The sequence below is a fragment of the Orussus abietinus genome, unplaced genomic scaffold (assembly GCF_000612105.2).
Source record: "Orussus abietinus isolate OABI.00-Male unplaced genomic scaffold, Oabi_2.0 scaffold4, whole genome shotgun sequence".
NCBI classification, from domain to species: Eukaryota; Metazoa; Arthropoda; class Insecta; order Hymenoptera; family Orussidae; genus Orussus; species Orussus abietinus.
The window spans coordinates 1,911,464-1,920,442 of NW_019396014.1; positions in this window are offsets into that span (position 1 = coordinate 1,911,464).

Consider the following 8,979-nt stretch of genomic DNA (forward strand, 5'->3'; position numbering starts at 1 on the left):
GGATTTGCATTTTTTAAAGGGATGTCGCGATGAGGACTGCTGAATTTTTAAATTGCCCCGCCGACATGGCGGAGGTTGCTACGTGCGTACTTTGCGAGGGTAGTTACGGGGTATCATTAGACATGGAGGTCTTCGAGTCTCGAGGAACGATCCATCTTTATTTCTCGGGGATGCGACGCTACCGCCCCCCGACTAATCACGGGACTAAGAAGAGGACGCCCCAAGACGCGTCCCGGATTTCGCGGGATTTCCTCGGCGTCTTCCGGAACGTCCACGGCTGAGCGATGGCTCGAAATTAGGCTCAGGTTCGAGATAATCGCGTAATCGATCGCCCTCGGCCACGGCCGCTATCGAGTCATTTCGGAATCGAGATTAATCGAACTCGACTGCGAAGACGCCGCCAGCCGGCGATTCGCCCCGTCAGCTCGTTTCACGAACGAGCGAGCACGTCCTCGCGATGTCATCGGGACTCGGCCGTTTCGAGATTTATCGAAGCGATTCGGGAAAGCCGATTTCGAGCCATTCGACTCGAAATCGAGAAGCGACGAAACGTCGCCGAGAATGCGCGGATTTCAGGAATTCCTCCTCCTCGGTGCATTTATTGGGGTTTAGGAGTCGAAGGAAGTAAGATCGAGCATTCCAAAACAAGATGGCGGGGAGAAGGGTCGCCTCTTATGAGGTAAGTCAGTGTCGTGAAAGACGCGATCGAGGATGAGGCCCCTCGCCGCGGGTCGTCGCCGAACGAATTAACTCCGTCGCTCCGGCGTTCGCCTTTTTATCGGGCTGCGCGTAAATTGCTCGAAGCCTTTGAAGCCGGCGTTAATTATAACATCGACCGTAAATAACAGCCGGTGTAAACCATGGCGCCCGGAGTTCTGCCGTCGTCTGGAGAAGGCGAGTAGGAATAGACCCGGCGCGGTTCTCGCCTTTCGAGAAAAATCCACCCCCTCGTAAATTACGGAACGAATGGGCCGAGCGGGCCGATATAGGCTGAACTTACAGTCTATTAGCTCGAATGGAGCAACTGTACCGTGGCGATAGGCTTGATCCAATTAGCGACGTGCCATCACCGGCCGATCCGGATTCGAAATAAATCCGTCGACTCCTCCTTTTGGGTAGCCGATGATCGCCGCGGCGCGAAGAGCCGCCTTCATTAGCATATTTCAAACGGAACGAATTCCTCCCGAAACTCTTCTATCTCGTTTATCTCTCGCTTTTGTTGGATTTCCCACGAATTATCGGCCTTCGCGGGCGTTACACTTTCGGTGTACGTATATCTCGCGAGCACCGCTTCGTACGGCCGGCTCGAAGAATTGGGTTCAGCGATCTTTTTACCGGCGGGGCATTACGCGGAATCTAAAGGAGAGCACGTAGCTCGAAGGAGAAACGCTTTTCGTCGGGGAGCACCAGCTACTTTGAAAATGGGATCGAGCTGGCCGGGGAAGCGGAGGAGGAACGTCGATCCGTCAGAGCGCCGATCCCCCGGCGAGTCCTATCGATCACTGCCTACTCTAACCGGCATCGAACTCTCCGCCTTCCCCTGTCGGCGTCTCTCTCGCACTCCCGTGCGCGCGCCTCGCTCCGTCTCGCTCCCTCCCACGGGCTCGCGCTCCTCGTCCGTAGGGACGCTCGATACCGCCTCGTATCGACTCTAATTGATTCCGGTCGGCTCGCCTGCTTCTGGAGGTCTTGCCATTTTTATTTTCCCTTCTACCCGGGTCCTTCCAGCTATTAAAGGATGGACGCGACCCTCGGTTCAGGTTTTTCTTTTCCACGGTTTTCGTTATTGTGGATCATCGGGCGCTCAGTCGTCGCATACATGAATTTTCTTTGAGTCCTTTCGGAGGTCCGAGTGTTCGTATCCGCATGGCTAAATATGCAAAAGGCGACAAAAAGGAGGGATGGTAAAGTACAAGGCCCGCGGTTCCGCGGAATAAAGCTCCGTATCCTCGTGGGGCAACACCCCGATCGGCTCGCTCTAAACAGGGTGGCGTCGTGAAATATTCATAACCGAGTGGCAATTATCCGGAAGCGGCGGCGGGGCTATCGAGGAACAATGTTCCGGATAAAAGTATCGAACGTTCTCCAATTAAGGCTCGTTTGCATAAGGTCTCTCTCCGCGGCGCACTCGAGGCGGCCGCCATTACCGGGGTGTTCGCTCAAAGGGAATTATTTTATAACAATCGTCGTTCAACGATTAATTCCGCGGCAGTGCTTTACCTCGAGCCACGAACTACGGTACTAATTACTTATAGACCGGGGCGAAGGAAGAAGTTTCAGTTTTGGAAAGATTCTCGAGATTGACCGCCCCTCTCCTATCTAGCGCCGCGCGGTAGACGAACTCCATGAATAAGAAACTACTTGCTTTATTATATGAATATTTCATACGGCCGTTTCTCGCTGGTCGGTCCGTTGCGGAGGTCATTTCATAGAGTAAATTACTTTTTCACCGATATTGACAATTTGGCGTATTCAATTCTTGTTCGACTCGGAGGTTAGTTCCACGCTGCCCTCTATTACCCGACCCGACCGTGCGGAGGAAATTGCATTATGGATGCGAGACCGAGGCATAAGATAATCGAGCACTTAAATCGTTTTTCAGCGTTTCCTCGGCATCTCGTGCCATTACTCGAAGCATTTCAGAGGGCCCTCGAGTTTTTGAGTCGTGAGGGAACACCCTGAATATCGAACCGACTCGTTTAATCAATAACATATCCCGCGACCATTAATTTCCCTTTATCGAAGAAAAAACGAATCGCTGCTCTCAGCAGGTTATACCGGTCGTGGATCACCCCTCGCCGTCTCCTGGACATCCCGACCCGCGGCACGCGACTCATCGGCCGCATTAATTACGAATTAAAAACGCCCGACCGCTATGCGGAATTATTAATTAACCTTATCGAAGAAAAAGCAGAGCGTGTTGAGTCGGGATCCGCGGATTCGCGTAAGTCTCCCAGCAGGCTTCGACCATCCTTCGGCGTCTCTTCTGCATTCGAATCCACGGCACGCGACTCATCTGCATTAATTACGGATTAAAAACGCCTGACCGCGACGCGGATCGATCAACGAGTAATCTCGGAATTCGGCTGTCTCCCCGCGGATTTCTCGGATCCTCCGGCGCCTCCACGAGGTCTCTTCGACATCCGAATCCGGGGCACGCGACCCGCTCCCCGTTCCCCGCCACGCACACGCAGGCCCCTCCCACGCACCGCCGAATCGTGCGGACCCTGATTACACCATAAATCGAATCTCGGCCGACCGCGTGGAACCTCGGATTAAATGAAATTCCTATGCGATCTCGTATATCTTTCCGGTTCGGCCGGGCGCCGCGCCCGATATATCCGCCCCGCCACTCTTTTCTCGACCCGCAGCCCGTTCCGCACGCGAGTGCGTAATCCGCATAGCTGCATAGCAGCGGATTACGTGCGCGCGAGGCGTGACCGATGTCCCCGCGAGGCCGTTAATTCCGAGCAACGAGGCCGATTCTTCGCCGAGTCCGCTCTCGTTACCCACTATTGACTGCCCTACTATCCGTGGTAATTCGTTTTTTCTTTTCACTGATAATTAGCCGTTTCTCCGGCCGCGCCGAAACTCCCGAAAAAATGGCCCCAGGTCCGCTGACGGGGCTCGCGATCGGCTCGATCGACGCGATCAATGGGATCGCGAGCCGATATCGCCGGCCGTTACGGTGGCTGTTTGCGGTCGACCTATCGGCAACGGCCGATCGATCGAACGATTAAACCCGTCCGGTGCCGGACACCTTTGTAGACTACGGTGAAATGCGGCTGATTGCCGGTGCGAGAGAGAGGACAGACCGACGCGGTAGTGCGGTCGCTTGTGTATGGATTTAAGCGAATCACGGTGCACAATGGCCGCGCGGAACGGTCCCATCTTAATAAAGATCCGTTGGGGTGGCTCGCCCGTCTCGGCCATGTTTTATTCAGATGTGGGATTGTCGAGCCTTCGGAAAGAAGCGGAGCCCGATATTCGAATACCGCGATCGGATGGGCGCACTCTTCGAACAAGTTGTCCCCGATATCTTATTTTCCCCCGTTTCGGGCGACGCTAAATGGAGACGCGATAGCGTGTGCGGCAATGGCCCGACATTGTCGCTTCCATTTTTTCTTTTCTTGAGTGGACCTTCTTCGGGGTAGGGTGAGTTCGATGCATGAGAGGGCGAGCCCGAAAGTGAACCGTGCTAAAGGAACATTCGTTTGAATGCAGCTGCTGTTTCTTACCTGGTATTAAATTTACATTCTTAATTAATAATAAAAGGAAAAAAAACCTGCCGGGTGACATAGGCGACTCGTATAAAAAATGGGCAAATTTTGGGCGATTTTTCGAAATTCCGAGTTTTACCAAAATATCGGTGGTTTTACTTAAAAATCATTTTTTTCATCTTCGCAATTTGTAAGTATATCTTGAAAAAAAGAAATTACCGTACTATGACATAACGCACGGATTCGATTAAGAAATGGATTTTAGTTATGAAAATGAAATTCTTGAATTTCGCCCATGACCACTGCATAACCCTTAAGGCGCAATTACATGTCCAAGAGGCATTGGCCGCAGTAGAAGTGTCTTCTTCTGTCGAGCAGTTTTCCCGGATCTCTTTTCTCTTTCTTTCTTTTCCGAGGGAATGTACGCATGCGCGCTTTAAGGGAAGGCTCCGGTGAAGCGCATTTTCCACAGGGCTCATATTCCACGTGGCATCCAGGGAACGCGGGCCTCCGGAGAAAATGACGTACACCACTTTTCCGAGGAACGGCTCAAATCACCTCTCGTCCCCCCTGTGACCGGAGGAACGTCGAGGACGCGCGGCGACTGTCGGGCGCGTCGACATTTTCATCGGAATTCCGTCGGAGTATCGAGATCGCATCGCGGAAACGGGCGTGTACGAACGTACCCGCTCGCGTGCACTCCCGACAGGAGGAAATTCCGAAGGAAATGCTTCGAGGGGAGAATTATGCAGGTCCGAGGCATGCACCTCGCAGAAGACACGGCGGGTGTCGAGGCGACTCCATTGACGAGCACGACGGGAATCCACGAGCGCCGCCACTCGCGGATGCATCCGCGATTTGCATGTCGCGACGTTTGCTCGTCTTCCCCCGGATCCCCCCTCCGGACTTCGAGGACACGATCGCAAAGATCCGATAATTAAACCCCGAGGACACATTAGATCCCAGAGCGGGATAATTCGGTTTTTATTCCCCTATTTCCATTTCCACCCCGAGAAAAAAAAATTCATATTCAAATTTCGTCGATCCAAAGAGCAGTTCGATTACAACGCAATTTGCGCGGTTTTGACACGTCGTTATTTTCATTATTAATATTTCATTTCGTTAATCGGACCCACGTGGAACGGATACTACGCGTAAATCGAGGGATACCTGTATTAGAATTTACATGAGTAAAATAATTTAATTAACATTATATTTCTATGGTACCGTTCATGGAGATATTTCTCTGGTTCGACGAGATTTTTTTCCGCCGCCATTCGGATCAGTGTCACGAAATCGGAGAGCACGGTCGAGCGAGCTATGTCGGCGGTGATGCATCGCCGATGCGTCGATGATGCATCCGTGATGCATCGGTGAAGGAGTTTGGGACCCGCTCGTCCCGAACATGGAGTACATACGAGCACGCATGATGGAGCACGCGGGGGGTCCGGTCCAACCGGACGCGGGGAAATCGGAAAGACTCCGACTTTCCGCGGGGAGGTTTGATCGTTAACCGTGGGGGATCGAGGATCGAGGTAATCCTTTGATAGCACGAGCGGGTATTTGTCGAGCTAATGTTACGCGAGGGCACAGGGGGGCGACAGGGCGCACTCCCGTGCACGGCGCACCCTCGGCACGAGAGCCCGACCCTTTGTTTGAGCTCCGTCAGGCGCGATACATTTTCCGTTTCGCGCCGAGGGTGCAAACGATTGTTCGACGGGAATCTCCCGGTCGTTCGCGAGAGAGCGAAAGAGCATCCCGGGCGCACTTACGGGCATTACGATCTCGCCCTTCCGTCCCGGGGTCTCCTTCTTTCCGAATATTTACGAGGCGCCTCCACCCCGGCATTTTGCGCGGCCCTTCGGATTTATATCAACGGAATCGCGAGATCGTCGGCGACCCCGAGGTTCCGGACGAGAGACGTAACCCCGGGGTACCCTAGGGACGACCGCGGCCGACAGGTGTAATCCCGCGGCGCGGTATCGCCGGAAACCGCTCCCGGAAATCGGTATTAGCACTTGCCGATTATGTAAAGCTCGCGCGATTATGGAGATCGAATTAAGCTCAGGGCCGCCGGCCGAGGGCTCGCCCGGGGCTGCAATTCCCGTAAATTAAAGGACAATCGAGCCGAGGTCACTCCCCATTGTTGCGGCACTGGGTGCAGTTGCGGCGCCGCCGACGCGTCGCCGAGAGTGGCGCCCTCGTATTTCACGGAGGCGCCGTCCGCCCGGAAGTGAGAACCTTGACGACCTTCGGTTCGATCGGAAACACCGAAAGCCCGGGGACGAGAGGTTGCCCATAATTGTTTAATGCAATTCCCTAAAATTATTATAATAAATAAAATTATATATTTAATAAAACTAGGGATTACGGTAAACTCTTTAAAGTGGGGTGAAAGCGTTTATGAAATTTTTCTCCGATCTGGGTTCATCGAGACGTTTGAAGTATTACCGCGTGAACATGAAGGAGGGTTCCGACGCCCATGAAATTTCATTGGTTTTCAATTTAGAAGAATGACTATATACAAATTTTTAAATTGAAATTTCATGGTGTGCGAAGAAAATCGCAAACACCTCAGAAGTCACTCGAAAACCCTGGAAATGACCAAAGTATTTGTTATAGAAATTTCTTTCGCCGTTATACGTTATTAATTTCCGAGTCACTTTGTCGTTCCTCGTATGAAATCTCGTCTCGAAGATCGACCTCGATACTTTTTTTTTTGAGTATATCGTGAATCCGCGTTCATTGGAAACGGGCGATAATTACCTCGCAAAGTCGGGACAAACGATCGGCCTAGCCGCGGGCGTCGTTAGCTCCTTTCCGCAAACGCGACGCTCTCCTCCGCACCCTCTACGAGGACCTCGGTTCGCCGAGGAATCGCGTCGGTTCGCCGCAACTTACCGAGCTTTGATCTTTAGCCCCGATAAGTCGCCGCAGCCCGCAATTGGCGGGGCAAACTTTCGGCGAAGTTCGCGACACGACGGACGCTCGTCCGAGGGCGAAACTTCGATTCGGTTTCACGGAGCCCCCGAAAACGAGGTTGGGAAGGGTTGGTTTCGCCATTTCCGGAATTGGAGAGGTCCTCACGACAGGTGCATCTTCGAGGCCCCTACCCCTCCCTTGCACGTATCGAGTGTGCCTAATATTTGCGCACTTCGCTTATTTACGTACCACCCGGAGGTAACCGCAAAAGAGTGTGCAGAACGCACGGAAGAAAAAAGAGAGAAAAAAAAAAGTATGGAAACGAGGCCGCGACCCTTTCGACACCTCGAAATCCCGCGGAACGCGTTCGATTCGTTCAGTGGAGGGTTCTTGCGGTTGAAGTTAAAAGGTTAATTTAGACTTTCCCGGTTGATGGCGCTCGATCGACGTCACTCCGAGCTGGAAATCAGTTTTATTTGCCGCCGAGGGGATTCGCAATTGTACACGTCGGCGCTTTTGGAGCGGATTCGATTTTGAAATTCGGAGAGCCATCGGGAGGGCTTTGGCGAGTCAACGAGCTGCATCGGCGGTAAAGTACCGCTTGCAGTTGTCGTGTCCTATTAAAATCCGTCAAGCCCTTGCCGCAATTAAAGCGGCCCGGTCCGGCTTGTCAAATAAATCACGGATCAATAAATTAGCGGGCGGTTAAGCTCGCGGAGGCTTTATCTGCGGCCTGGCATCGCCCATGGCGGGGCCGCCGAAAGACCGGAAACCACCCCCAATAAAACACTTGCCTTTGCGCTCTTACGTGTGCGTCTACGTTCGCACTAGGGCCACCAATCTGCATTTTAAATGGCCGCACCCTATCCCGATAAGGGAGACCGGTCCACCTCCGGTACCCAAGGACCACCCCCAAAATAAACTCTCCTCGTTCGGAGAGAGCTTCGATCGATACGATTAAAACGAGTTCGAGAGGAGAATCTTAATCCAAGTTCTGGAATTTCACCCGAAATTAGGTGATATACCTAAAAAACTACCCCAATACGAATTCTCGTCCAAAGAGTGCTTTGCATTAATGCAACGATTAAAATTTTCTCGAAGGGCAATTCTTAATCCGCTCCTCGAAATTCGCCCAAAATCAGGCCCTACTTTTAAGGACCACCCTTAAAAAAAAATTCTCTACGTACAGACGGGGCTTTACATTAATACGAGGATTAAAACGAGTTCGATAAGGGGATTTTAATGCGATTCTCGAATTTTTCCCGAAATCGAGCGTTACGAGAAAAGATTCGGAGGGCCATTTAACGAACGACTCTGACTCATCCCTTGGAGTTCCGCCGCCCCCGGCGATTCCTTCCCGGAGCACTCCAGCTCGTAACTCTTGTTCCATTGAATTCGACGAGACCATAAAGCGGATCGTTCCTTGACGTCCCCGCCATGAGTGCGATTTACGCGGAGATTCCGCGCGCGCGCGCGAGCGTCGCCTTATTTCCGGCCGGTCCGAGTTTCCGGCTGTCCGGCAAGCCGTCCAATGAAGGGACTGCACGGTGTACTCGATTCCATTTGCCTTGTTTTCCTCCTGTCGAAACGCCATAGATAATGCCCCGCCATAGATAATGGTAATGTCGAATTGTTCTCCGGTCTGCCGGATATTGATTTTCCGCGTTAATTTAGCGCGACTGGTGCGGATCCTCCGAAACGAAATAAAAGTTTCATCTGACATTTAATTTATAATCCTCTTTCGTTCGATTGGATTTGGTTTTTAATCTTCCTCCTTGATTAGACGGAGTAGAAAATTAAATTTACACGGGCATGACTTTGAGGGAAACTGTAATTT